Genomic DNA, 14,641 nt, shown 5'->3' with positions numbered 1-14,641 from the left:
ATGTCTATGAAGATGACACCATTGACAAAAGCAATAGTGTCGTTTTGAAGGAGGGGTGCAAGCTGTCCGACATCCAAGGATGGCTACAGAATGTCTATGGAGATGACACCATTCACAAGAGTCACCAATGACAAGACATTGCTGTTTTCAATGATATCATCTTTATAAACATTCTGCAGCATTCTGTGGATGTCAGACAGCCTACACCCTTCCTTCATCAAGAACGCAACAATGGCACAGTGCTTCTGGTTGGATTCCATTACTTAATTGCAATGAATAAGAAGAAAGGTTGCTATAGGGGAACAGTTTCTTTATCAACATCTGAAAATTTGAACAATCTATGTAATTTACTTAAAAAATCATGGCCACTTTTGGTACAGCCATCGTAAAAATAGATCATATGCTCCTATTATAATATTCTCCTGATGAAATCCTACTGATGATAAACTGTATTAGATAGAATAATAGAAACTGGCCGACATTCGCGCTGTGTGTACGACAGTTGGTCCAACTAAAGCTGGCCAGGCTTCCGGTTTCTGTCAAAGGGGCATGATCGAAAAAGGTCCGCTGATCGACATCCGATTAGTGCTCTCAGCCCACCAGTGTGTTCCGGTAGGGGGCCGCCCCCCTGTCATAACATAATAGCTCAGCGGATTGTTAATACAGAATCTTCTCCTGAGCTCTTCAATTTTTTCCTTCAGCCCGTTGAGTTGAACAAAACAAGGCTGATAGTGTGTAACTCTTGCAAACTGTGCGCAAGGATCTGTATATTGAGCAGTCATTACCAGTTCTATTGTAGCACTGTATACTTTTTTTTTTTCTATTCTTGGAAGATATTCTGAAGTTTTTATACTATGAGTTTCTACTTCTTCCATTTTCCGTCGGCGGGAGTATGGTTTGCTGATACATCCGGATTCTCCGGATTGTGGACTTGATGAGGGTACCGCTTGGAGAGGATTGTAATAAGCACATATGACCTACTTTTATATAAGCCTATAAGGTGTATTTAGTCTCTATTACTATATAATAGTTTTCCATGGAATAACATCTGTGAACTTTTACCAGGATAGACCGTTATCAAGATGGCACTTCAAAAATGGAAATTTAAATTGATTTCCATTTTCTTCAAAGAACCGAATAAGCTCTGGCAGTGAGTCTAAGATACTTTACAAAACAAAAAAAGAGAACACTAAGGGGTATGAAGAGGGGGGTTCATCTGGCACCAGGCACTATATAATGATTAATTTAAACAATCTCATTTTAATCTCCAAGTAATAAAATGAAAGGGATTCCAGTTTTATCGCAAAGATACATTTATGGCTCAGGAAGATAGATTGTATAGTATTAAATGTTCATTGTTACCAATAACTCAGGCGTGCAGACCTTAATTGAGAGATTTAAAAAAACGCTTTTAAAGTTGACTTTTTTGGCAAAGACACAATCGTTTTCCTGTATTTATTTATCTTTCTATTAAGTGCGTAAAGTTTTCATGACATGCCAAGTAACCCAGTGAAAGTCTTGATCTCCTCCATAAATTTGCTCCTTCAGAGATTGTATGATGCTAATACCAATAAACTAATTTTTAAGAGCTTGAGGAAGTAGCTGTTGAAGGCATAAGGGGTTTTTATTCCGTGAATTGTATTTGCTTTGAATCATGAGCTAAGTCCACAACCATAAAAAACATACTATATGACTAAAAGTTTGACCCTCCTCTGGTTGAGTTTGTGTTTTCAGTAAAGAATATGTAGGTGGGTAGTGGTTAATGGAAAATAAGAACAAACCAGCACATAACAAATTATATATTTTCAGTAGGCAGGAATTGTTATAGTCCTTTTTGTAGGTATATGTTGTCCATGACAATTGAGGATCAATAGGTAATAGTTCAGGTGACAGCCATCCCCAGAGTGTACCCTGAAAGGGGAGGAGGGAGGCGCACCCAAGTGTAGTATTTAAAGATGTGATTTATTGCACTTACAGAATAGAAGGTTGTTTGAGCATGTCTGTTGTCAAAAAGATTGTCCTCGAGGGGTGCCTGCTACCCTGTTTCCCCCGAAAAAAAGACCTAGCGTGATTGTCGGTGATGGCTGCAATATAAGCCATACCCCCCAAATAAGCCCTAGTTAAAGTCCTTGTAGTTCTTATTTTTGGGGAAACAGGGTAGGACTTATTTGGAGGGTAGGGCTTATATTGCAGCCATCACTGACAATCATGCTAGGTCTTATTTTCGGGGAAACAGGGTATCTGGTTTTCACTTCAGAGTCCAGATGTTTGTGGGAAGCAAGGCTGGGATTCTGGAGACATCCAGGAAGTCCAGGGAATCCAAGCTGCCTGGTGTGGACCGCACTGGATGGAAATTACGTCACTGGCTTGGCAGGCCTTGATCGTGGAGAGGACTAGACTCTCGCCTGCCCCAGTTGTATGGACTGCTTTTGGACATACCATGATAACTTTTAGATCCAGTTTCCCTCAGTGGGTGATAAAGTGGTATTTTTGTACATACCATAAACTCCCTCTCTTGGTGTTAGTGAGGGACTTGACTCCCTTTCCTCGTATATATTGTATTTCAGAATTTCCCAACTAGGGAACCCTAGGATATATCCAGAAGCTTGGGGTTCCTTTTAGCAATGAACAATTTTTGCCTCTCAGATAAGCTCCCACTGACACCATTCATTTTTTTAGTTACAGTATCTGTAAGGAGGTAATTCTTCCCAATGACCACATGCAGTGCCAGGACATGGTCATCTAGAGCCCAGGGCAAATATGCCAAACTGTGCCCCCCCCAAGATGTATGAGGAATATGTGTCCGCAAAAAAATCCACCACCTCCCCAAAAAAATCAGGCACTAATCTGCATAAATAACCCTTTAGCATAAATGCTCCCTTCTCCTAGTACACATCTGCCCCCCTGCTTAAATCCCCCCTCTTAGCACAAATCTCTGACCCCTGAATCCCCCAAATCCTCCCAGCACAAATGCCCCCCCCCCAAAAAAAAAAATCACCCCTCCTAGCACTTCCTAGCACTAGTCTTCCACCCCTCAAATTTTTGCTCTAAGTATGGCCCCCCCACACACACTCTAAATCCCCCTCCTAGCACAAATATCCAGCCCAACCCCCCACCTAGCGCAAGCACCCCCAATTATTCTTACTAGCACAAATCCTCCACCCCCCCCATAAAACAATTCTCCTCCTAGCACAAATCCCCCTCCCCCTCTACCATGGCACTTCTTTTAGCACAAATACCCCAAATCAACACTCCTAGTACAAATCCTCTTCTTCCATCCCTCTCCAAACACAAATCACCCCTAAATCACCACTCCTAGCACACATCACCAAATTTCCCCTCTTAGAACCATTCTTACCCCCCCCCTGCATCCCCCTACAATTCCTCCTCCAAATACAAGTCCCACCCCCAATCTCCTTGTGGTGTCCCCCCACCTTACATGATACCACAAGGCAGCCACCTGTCCTGCCCACCCCTTGTCCCGTCCCTGATTTTACATGTTGTACAAAAATCAAATTTTGGGGAAATTGTGTGCTTTTAGGCTCCTTTCACATGGGCCAGATAAGTTTTTTTTTCCGGCAGGGCATCTGTCCACTGATCCCCAGCTGAGCAGAGCAGACACGGACACTGCCCTCTCTGCTTTATGGGCATTCGGATGAAAACAGACCGGCTGTTTGTACCCAACTTCCCTCTGATTCGATCTGGCGTTCCGTTTGTCTTTGCCAGATTGGATTGGAAGTAGGCGGGTGTAAATGGACACAAGTCCGTTTACATCCGCCACTCCATAGAGGGGAATAAAGGGTCTGATCGGGTCCACCTAAAAAACAGACAGGCATACCCGATCGGACAGCTTGTGTGAAAGAGACCTTACAGTTTAGGGAAAGCCTTTGTTGTTCCAGCATGATTGTGCCCCTTTGTACAAAGCCAGCTCTATAAAGACATGGTTTGACTAGTTTGGTGTGAAGAAAGTTGAATGGCCTGCGCAGAGCTTCGAACATCAACCCGACTTAATACCTTTTTGGATGAATTCTTCCACCAATTGTCAGCCAGGTCTTCTCATTCAACATCTATACATGATCTCACAAATGCTCTTTTGGCTACATGGGTACAAATTCCCACAAACACCCTCCAAAGTTCTGTAGAAAGTCCAAAAGAGCAGTGGCTGTTAGAGCCACAAAGGGGAGAAGGGGCAACACAATTTTAATCAATAATATAAATGGCCCATGGTTTTGTAATGTGATGTGCTTTCTCTTATAAATATGAAAGATATGTATATATATATATATATATATATATATATATATATATATATATATATATATATATATATATATATATATATATATATAGTTTAGATCATGGTTTCTAAACCAGGATTCAATGAAACCCTAGGGTTCCTCCAGAGGTTGCTAAGGGGTTCCTTGAGCAATGAGCAACTTCTGCCTTCAGATAAGTTACCAATGATACTATTGATCTTTTTAGTTATAAGTAAAGGGGTAATTGTTCTCAATGCCCACAGGTGTAAGGAGCATTCTTCTCACTATCACATTACTGCATTATGAGTTGTAGTTATAATTTGAAGCAGGGGTTCCATGAGACCAGAAAGTTATTTCAAGGGTTCCACTATGTTAAAACGGTCGAGAGAGGCTGGTGTAGATGTTTGGTATTTAGGCCTCAGTGGCTTCTTGTGAGAAAAGGGTTACAACTTTTTTTCCCCCCCTCTATCTTTATAGTTTACGAAGCAACTTTTGGCCATGATATGTTTAAACTTCACTCCCCTCTCTGTCATCACTATCTAATTATCCACCACTTTGAGAAAACTACTCAGCCTTGAGCTTAACCTCTCCTGTGGAGCCAGCCAACCTGTTGCTCAGGATACAAGGACGAAGCTGTCATTGTGCCAGAGAAGCACACCTTCTGTGGCAGGCTAAGAGCCTTCTGTGCTCTCAAATACTTTCTCATTTCATCATCTCCCTTTTTTTGTTGTATGTTATATTAATTACCGGGCCTTCCTGCACAACGTCAGGAGTTTTTAAACTGAATATCTCTGGAATGCGTCATATGAATACCGGTCCTCCTGAATATCTGGGCACATACATTCGATACTAATTGCTTTTCGCAGAAAGGTAGGTCATCCTGACCGCATGAAGTTATTCAAAAAACCTTCAGCAGGTTAAGAGTCTCCTGGGTTAATGAAGGAAAGACAGAAAACACACACGACAGACCGTAGCAGAAATCACATTCACCTTTATAAGGGTGTTCAGCCAGATCATAAAAATACAAGATGCAGGATGGTTTTACTAGTTTCTACATGACAATTAGATATATCGATCAGTATATAGGTTTACACATCAACATAAAATTCATATACATACTTCTTTAAAAAAAAAAATGACAGCAATAACATTCTAAAAATGAATAAAAAAATGATTTTTTTTTGCATCTTCCTTTTCACATAAGAATCATATAAGAAGAAAAAAAGCAAATATTCTCCAGGACCTACATACTACTAACAGCATGACTTTTTTGGTTTAACCCATCGCTGCCAGCGCAAACTAGTCATCTATGTAGCAGCAAAAAGGTGGTTAAAGGCAAAAGATCAGAAGAGGCCTTGTGGCCCAGGCATCTGAAGCATCAGATCTGTCAGTCCTGATTCCCTTGGAAGCAGGTACTAAGCACTATTACAAGGTGTTCTTTACAATATCAGCTTTTAAAGGCTGTTGTAACCTTTGCAGTTGTTACATAAATGGTGCAAAACACTATATGGCCAAACGTTTGCTGACATTTGACCATCACATATGGCCAAAAGTAAGTGGACCACACTTCATATGAATTCAGATTGGTACTGGTAATGCTACAGCATGCAAAGACATTTTAGACAACTGGGTACTTTAAGCCTTGAGGCAACAGTTTGGTGAAGGACCTTTTTTGTTCCAGAATGACCCGTGTGTACAAAGCTAGTTCCATAAAGACATGGCTTTAGGAGTTTGGTGTGGAGGACTTCAAGTGGCCTCTACAGAGCCTTGACCTTAACTCTAATAAAACACCATGAAGTGAACTTGATGAACACTGAACCATGTTCATGAGAAAACATGGTTTGACTAGTTTGATGTTAAGAACTTGAGTTGTACAGAGCCCTGACCTTAACTCTACTGAACACCTTTGGGATGAATCAAAACACAGATTGGGAGCCACGTCTTCTCATCCAATTTTGTTTGACCTCAACAATACTGAACACCTTTGGGATGAATTGCAATGACAACTGTGAACCAGGTCTTCTCGTACAACATCATTACCTAACCTCAGAAATGGGCGCCAATTCCCACAGACACTCCACAATCTTGTGGAAAGCATTCCCAGAAGTAAGTAGGCTGTTCTATCCGTAAAGCGGGACGTCTCCATATTAACGGGCATGTTTTTAGAATGGGATGTTCAAGAAGTTTCTGTAGGTGTAATGGTCAGATGTCTACAGATTTTTGGCTATATAGTGTAGGTAGATTATCCTTCTCAATGCTCGTACATTTCCAATGCCCAATGGACGACCGCAGCAGGAGGATTAAGGCACTGCCCTGTTCCGGTCGCCATTAAAAATGGTGTTTAGCAGCCACCCATTATACAAAAAGCACGGCATTTAATTGGCTTCAGCTCTTTTGCTATGCTAAAACCTGACAAATTAATAGTGCATCTCTGATTTTGTTCCAGGACTGTGTATTGCAGGTAAAATGCAGATCAAATAGTAGACTATAGGTAGTTTCAAAAGTCCCCGTGAAATAATGTCGGGGGTTCTTGTCAGGTAGATAAAAGGCAACGTATACTGTGTAACACAAGTATCGCGCAACATAATTAAAAACCTCATAACCATTTAGGCAACCCAGAGTAAGCAGTAGGCTACACACAACTCTGGCAAGCTTTTGGCAGCACGTGTAGGTAAAGGAATATAATCGGCTGCTAAAATCTTGTAGCTAAATGATAAAAATGCTTACATATATTTACATCTTAGGTAGTTATTTGGCACTGTGAGGCTTTCGTGAATATCACAAAGCAAAGCAGAAATAAAAGGCAATGGTTAACAACTTTTAAATGTTATGTAAAGGTAGACAGGTAGTTGGCGTTTTACGTACTTATATGATTGTATGTACCATTTTCACTCGGGCCCAACTCATGTCAAATTGCTTAATCTCCGTAAGCTTCGCATTACCATGCAGGTGTTTCAGAATAACACTTGTTCTTTTCAGAGACAACTGCAACCCATGTCTTTCCCAGGCTCCTGACTAGATGTAGGAACCAATTTAGTAAATAAAAAGTTACATTATGTCTTGCTAGTGTGTAAGCTTTAGAGGGCTTTAGTGAGGTCTATCTGAATAACTTTTTTTTCTTGGCTTTGGATAGAGTAAAGAATGGGTTAGAACCTCTGGATTTTTGTCCCACTGAAGCTATTCGGCTTTACTTCCTGTCCCAGAGACACAGAAGAATGTACAATGACCCCCCAGTGACCTAGCTCTAAAACATGGGTGCTCAGCCTGTGGCCCTCCAGCTGTTGCGGAACTACATGTCCCATGAGGCATTGCAAGACTGATAGTCACAAGCATGGCTCCCCGAGGCATGGGCATGATGGGAATTGTAGTTCGCCAACAGCCGGAGGGCCACAGGTTAAGCACCCATGTTCTAAAACAATCTTTCTCAAGATTTTTACCATAAAGGAACCCTTGAAAATTTCCAGATCTCAGGGAACCCCTGCTAAAGTTTGTCCACTGGTGGTCATTGTAAAAATACCCCTTACATTGGTGGTGGCCAGTGGGAACAGTGCTCACCTTGCAGTGGCGGTCAAAATGCCACCTTTAAAATCATGCCTCTAGCTCTGCCAAGTGGTGTTGGATCTGGAACTCTGCAGGCACCGTAACATAGGAGGTCAGTTAGCCACAGCTCAAGGAACCCCTGGCCATCTCTAGAGGAACCCTAGGATTCCACAGAACCCTGTGTGAAAATGGCTGATCTAAAAGAAAGAGACATCTCCTAATAGGCACTGTCACCATTCTACAATTACCCCTGTTCTGGTGGCAAATATCGAACTTTTGATTTCTCCTCATCTTCTGTTTCAGTCGCAATCAAAGGAGTACTAAGCTAGGGGACACTGGGGCTGATGGCCCTGAGCCAGAGATGTTTCCCCATTCAGGTATGAACCAGAGCAGGACCTACAGTCAACAGTACTGGCTAGGTGTTAAATAGCTATCTGTTCCTGGCCATTACAGCATCTGTCAATGGGGACATCTTCCAAGACCAAATTCTTTGGCAGTTGGGATGTCAAGTGATTGAATGCAGAGAGCCATAAAGGAAGCTGAATCTGGAAGATGTGAAAAGGTGTGTCCAAATAAGTCATGTTGATTAGGAACACTTATCTTTCCCTATGCCCATTAATAACTGTAGGACCTTGGCACACTTGGACTGCTATGCTTTATTTACACCACAGAAATCTGTTCCTACCACAAAAGGGCTATTTCAGTATCGTAACTTTAGCCAGAGCACCTCACGCAGCTGCTAGGGGGCTTGAGGTTGGGAAGAGGGCCTCACTAGGGAGGTTGTCTGATGTCTCAATTCCAGAAGAGCTGATGTCAGATGTACAGGATCATGTTGTGGGCTAATCATAGATCTTTGCATCCTATCATCTGTGAGTAGATTTATTAGCTTCATAGCTTCTGGTCAATCTGGCCAACACAGGATTGTAGACGCCTGCGAAGATCAGTTGATGCTTAAAAGTGTTGATGAGCTATTGAGTAGCTTGGTGCAGAATTATGGTTGGTTAATTCTCTGCACTGCCGTCCTTCTCTATCCACAGCATTAGTCCCTAGTAGTGTACTTATTATGTTAAAAGCTGCCTGTCTGTGTTTTAGACATACTTTGTGCTGTCCCAACTGAAATTTCTAGGTCTAAGAGAGACAGAGGGGTCCCATGAATTGTAGTTATGCTCCTGGGCTAGTCTGCATTGTTTGCCCCTCATGCCATAGGTTCCCTGTTCATCCCTGGTCCAATGGCCACCAGCTCAAAAACAGAGGGCAAATCTCCCCAGTGTGGCCACAGACCACAGAAAAAATCTTAAAGAGGTTCCAACCCATCATCTGAAAATTATAAAAACTTTTTTTGGCTTCAGATATCCTTTATAATGTTGCTATCATAGAAGGAAGCAGACTGTGGAGCCTGTGGATAGTCAGAAATGCAATTCTGAATGCACATATTCTCATCCTGTCCTTGCAGCTGGGAAGAGAACTAGCCCAATTTACACAATCATATTTACAGGATACTCAATAAATATTAGCTTAACGATTGATAAACGTATCATCGGCTTTTTAAACAGCCAAAGTGCTGGAGGTCATGGCGACATAGAAATACACTTTCAGTGTAAGATTGATGTCATGTGAAAAGCTACAACTAGTAAAAAGAAAATCAAAACCCCATGTAGAAAAACATCACATGAATGACAAAATTCTTTTGCAAAATGTTATTGACAAACTGCATAAAATGCATCGTTAAAAAAACCTTGCTGAAGGTTTCCTACGTCCTGTCTACAAAGAGGACATGTTTTCTAGGGAAGGGCAATGGCTTATAAACGTAGTACAATAATACCTTCATACAATCAAAAATCTGTGGTGGCCCTTTATGTTGTATCATCAACCAAATTTCAATGAGAGATATAATAAAACCTTGGCTCCAACATAACATTAAGAATCACTAATGAGTAAACTTTGGACACACATTTTTGGTTCCTAAAGATTTATCAATGCTACCTCCTTGAATCTTGCTATACCTAATAAAAAAATACTGTTATATGGCCAAAATTTGGTGGACACTTGACCATCACATCTATCATGAGACCAAACTTATGTGGCCATCCTTTCAAATGATTGAGTTCAGGTGCTTCCAGTGAGAGGTACTGTTAATGCTACATCATGCAAAGACATTTTAGACAATTGTGCTCTTCCAACCTTGTGACAACAGTTTGAGCAAGGTCTTTTTCTGTTCTAGAGACTCCATGGATAAAGCCAGCTCCATAAACACATGGTTTGGTGTGGAGAAACTTGAGTGTCCTGTACAGTCTTGACCTCAAACCTACTGAACACCTTTTGGGATAAACTGGAAAGCTGATTGTGGGGCAGGTCATCTTGTACAAGATCAATACCTGACCTGGGGAAAAATTACCACCGTCACATTCCAAAATCTTGTTAAAAAACTTACAAGAAGAGTGGAGTAAATGCTACATCAAACAAGGATGTTTTAGACACTTTTGCCTTTCAAGACCTTGTTATAGTAGCTTGGTGAAGGCCCGTTGTGTTCCAGCAAGACTGTGGTAAAGCTAGCTCCATAAAGACATGGTTCGACCAGTATGGTGTAAAGGAACTGCACAGAGCCCTGACCTCAACCCTACTGAACTCCTTTGGGATCAACTGGAATGCCGATTGTGGACCAGGTCTTCTTTTCAACCTCAATACCTAACCTTGGCACAAATAATTGTTGAAAGCCTTCCAAGAAGAGCAGAGTAAATGCAGCAAAGACATTTTAGACACCTTTCCCTTTCCTATCTTATGGTTGGTGTGGAGGAACTGCACAGAACCTTGACCTCAACCCTACTGAACACCTTCGGGATGAACTGGAATGCTGATTGTGAGATAGGACCTAGGGCAGTGATGGCGAACCTTGGCACCCCAGATGTTTTGGAACTACATATCCCATGATGCTCAACTACACTGCAGAGTGCATGAGCATCATGGGAAACGTAGTTCCAAAACATCTGGGGTGCCAAGGTTCGCCATCACTGACCTAGGGTGTGGTACTAGATCATGGACTGAAGGATCCTGATGAGCCCACCAGAAATCTCTGGTAAAGCTCAGGGTGTCCACCTAAAAAAATTAGATGGAGGCGGAAGAGCCCTTATAGAGTAGTAGATTCATTTAGAAACCAGGATAAAATGCTTCCACAACAATAGGAAAAAAGGTCAAAATGGAGTTACAACTGCTGAGGCTGCGGCCTCCTAGAAAGGTGGTGGAGCATGTGGCATTCCTAGTGGATGGGTTGATAAAACCTCTCTCTGTGCAGGGTCGGTGGAGGCACTTGATGCATCGAGCATTCCCATCTTGGGTGCTCAGTGGTGTTCTCAGGTGGGTGAACAAATTTCTAGGAAGACTCTTCCTAACTAAATGAGATGGGTCTTCTCATTCAACATCCGTACCTGACCTCACAAATTCTCTTGTGGTTGAATAGTCACCATAGATGTGATGGTTCACAAACGTTTGGTCATATAACGTGTACTATACTAGTGCATCACCCTTGCAAACCCAACTTCTTCCATCAGAATATGTTTCAAAAACATCTAAAATTCCTGCTACCATCAAAAAATGTAGCACTAGTGCAAACTAATCACTGTGGAAACTGTACCATTATTAATTAGATATAGCTTGGAGTCTGATCACACAACAGCTTTGAAAAAACATATCATATGATATTATAATATATATTATGTGACTTTTAAAAAAAGTTAAAGATCGCCATGAAAATGGCTGTGAGACCACCATCAACTTATCATAAAAAAGTTTTCATTCTTTGATGTTTCATACTTTGTAATATCAGAAGAACTGGGATTGGCCAATCTGAAGCTGAAGTAGACCTTGCTCCAAGGTGGCCCATTATATTATTATATATTGACAATGTTTTGTTTTTTTTGTTTTTTTTTAACGCCTTTATTGACCTGAGACTGGCTCTGGTAAAGGAATATCTTACACATTCCACAAACATTGCCAGACTTTCCCAGGCTACAATTTGCTTATCTGTTCTAACTGTACAAGTGACCTGTTGTGTCTGTTGTGTCAATCTACTCTTTGTGCAAAATGTCATCCTGAGCAATTTGTCTGCTCGGAAAGGGAAATCGCACAGTACGAAGCTGAAAATCAAGCTTAATTCGAGAAAATTAACACGTTACCTGCTTTATTTGGCTTCCCTATTTAAAGTATATCTAAAGTTAAAACGTTTTTTTAAAGCAGAACTCGACCAAAAAAAAAAAAGATTAAAATTAATAGCCAGTTACAGATTTAATTCAAAGCAATATTCAGCTTTAATGCAAAGATTCCTCTTAGAAGGACATCTTAGCGAACACAATAAACTGGGCAATGGTAACATAACACCCATAACCACAACCAAACTGGTTGAACTGAATGGGCTGGTGTTTTTATTCATTCTTACCAACTATGTAACTATGTTAAAGCGTCTATTGGATTGATAAAATTGGAGGGTTCCTGAGGGGTGCTTAGTAATTAGGATTTCTCAAATTATCTCTACCTCCTTTACAACCATCACAACACATACACTATATTACCAAAAGTATTTTGACGCCTGCCTTAACACGCACATGGACTTTAATGGCATCCCAGTCTTAGTCCTTATGGTTCAGTATTGAGTTGACCCACCCTTTGCAGCCATAACAGCTTCAACTCTTCTGAGAAGGCTGTCCACAAGGTTTAGGAGTGTGTCTATGGGAATGTTTGACCATTCTTACAGAAGCGCATTTGTAATGCCAGACACTGACATTGGTTGAGAAGGCCTGGCTCGCAGACTCCACTCTAATTCATCCCAGAGGCATTCTATCGGGTTGAGTTTAGGACTCTGTGCAAGTCAGTCAGGTTCCTCCATCCCAAATTCACTCATCCATGTCTTTATGGACCTTGCTTTGTGCACTGGCCCAAATCATTTTGTGAGGGGGGGATTATGGGGTGGGGTTGTTTTTCAGGGAATGGGCTTGGCTTCTTAGTTCCAGTGAAGGGAACTCTTAAGGTGTCAGCATACCAAAACATTTTGGACAATTTCATGCTCCCAACTTTGTGGGAACAGTTTGAGGATGACCCCTTCCTGTTCCAAAATGACAGTGCAGCAGTGCAGAAACCAAGGTCCATAAAGACATGGATGAGCAAGTTTGGGGTGGAGGAACATGACTGGTATGCACAGAGTCCTGACCTAAACCCGATAGAACACTTTTGGGATGAATTAGAGCGGAGACTGTGAGCCAGGCCTTCATGTCAAACATCAGTGCCTGACCTCACAAATGCGCTTCTGGAAGAATGGTCAAACAGTCCCATAGACATTCTCCTAAACCTTGTGGACAGCCTTTCCAGAAGAGTTGAAGTTGTTATAGCTGTAAAGGGTGGGCCAACTCAATATTGAACCCTACGGACTAAGACTGGGATGCCATTAAACTTCATGTGTGTGTAAAGGCAGGTGTCCCAATGGTGTCCCAATATTTTTTGTAATATAGTGTATATGCGGCAGCAAAAGGGTGGGCTTTAATGCCCACCTATGCGTCCCAGGGTGGGCGTTGCTTATGCGATGACAGCGTGTTTTCAGCACAAAGACTGAACTGTCACATTGTAGTCACATGATTGCCAATCTTTCCTGCCCCCCCCCCCACCCCACCCCTCATGGATACCTCGATACGCCCAGGCAGGAAGAAAAGGGTTAAGAGATCCAGCCCCCCCCCCCCCCCCCGACCCATCTTCTACCTCCTCAGCAACAGTTATTCTAACTCCACACACCCAATCCAAAACTATCCAAAGCTAGGGAAAAAAAGTTTTGGCTTAGGGTCCTTTCACACGGGGCGGATCAGTTCTGATCCGCCCCGTGGATGTCCGTTTGCTCAGCGGGGATCACTCCGCCGATCCCCGCTGAGCAGGGAGATGACAGGTCTGTCTCTGCACACTGCGCAGGGACGGACCTGTCACAGCGCCGCTCTCCCCTATGGGAGATCGGATGACGACGGACCGCAGTGCCCGTCGTCATCCGATCCGATCCGCAGACGGATGGAAAAATAGCTTTTTCCTCCGTCACACTTTTTCGGATCGGAGCGGGTCGGATGTCAGCGGACATGTCACCGCTGACATCCGACGCTCCATAGAGCTCTATGGAGCACCCTTTCAGGTCCGCCTGAAAAACTGACAGGCGGGCCTGAACGGCACGTCGGTGTGAAAGAGGCCTTAAGGTATACTTTAATGATTGTCTTAGTAAATGAAAAATTGGTTGATTCAAAGTGCTTTCTTTTGTACCAAATATCTTCAATAAAGCAAAAATGATAAAAAAAATTTTTTTATTTAGAGTTTAAATTGCTAAAAATGGCCATAAAAATATTCTTATAGTGCAAATTTTAACACTCAAGGACAACAGTAGTAATATAGTGCTTTTTTGGTGGTATACACTGCTGTCAGACTAAATTTAAGCAACAGTGTGCCACCAAAACATATACTGGAAAAAAATATATATATTTTAAATGTAGGTAATTTATAAATATATAGCTATTTTTTGTTTCTCTTTGAACCTTAGATGCATCCCTTTCTCTTTCTTTGTATCAACAACAAAAAAAGAAAATAATAATAAAAAAATGATGCATGCAATGGTGCAGCAAAATATAAAGGCGCAATCACAGTAAACATTTTTTTCTGTGATAACAGCACATGCTGCCTTGTCATCTCAGCTGATTATGAAATGTGCATAGGGGTTCCAACACTACCACCTTGTCGGAGGAATAAGCCAGCTCTAGCAGTATAAAATATTCAAATTTCAATTCTTTTTTTTTTTTTTTGCCGTACCAGATTAGTGGTTAGCGGGAATCAAG

The 14,641-nt window shown here is 41.8% G+C and overlaps 2 long non-coding RNA genes across 2 annotated transcripts; one reads left to right on the top strand and one right to left on the bottom strand.

Annotated features, from left to right (window-relative positions):
* Nucleotides 1-5,227: 5,227 nt before the first annotated feature.
* On the bottom strand, nt 5,228-12,422 carry LOC143981488 (uncharacterized). The gene is made up of 2 exons (XR_013274316.1): nt 10,810-12,422; nt 5,228-10,665 (listed from the first exon to the last, which is right to left on the bottom strand). It is a non-coding gene; the product is annotated as an uncharacterized LOC143981488 (long non-coding RNA).
* Nucleotides 12,423-13,524: 1,102 nt separating this feature from the next.
* On the top strand, nt 13,525-14,111 carry LOC143988718 (uncharacterized). Its single transcript, XR_013276904.1, has 2 exons — nt 13,525-13,615; nt 14,012-14,111. It is a non-coding gene; the product is annotated as an uncharacterized LOC143988718 (long non-coding RNA).
* The last annotated feature ends 530 nt before the right edge of the window (nt 14,112-14,641 follow it).

Source organism: Lithobates pipiens, unplaced genomic scaffold (genome assembly GCF_037356315.1).
Source record: "Lithobates pipiens isolate NorthernLeopardFrog02 unplaced genomic scaffold, aLitPip1_a1.2 Scaffold_1, whole genome shotgun sequence".
Lineage (NCBI taxonomy): Eukaryota > Metazoa > Chordata > Amphibia > Anura > Ranidae > Lithobates > Lithobates pipiens.
This window is presented reverse-complemented; position numbering and strand designations above follow the sequence as displayed.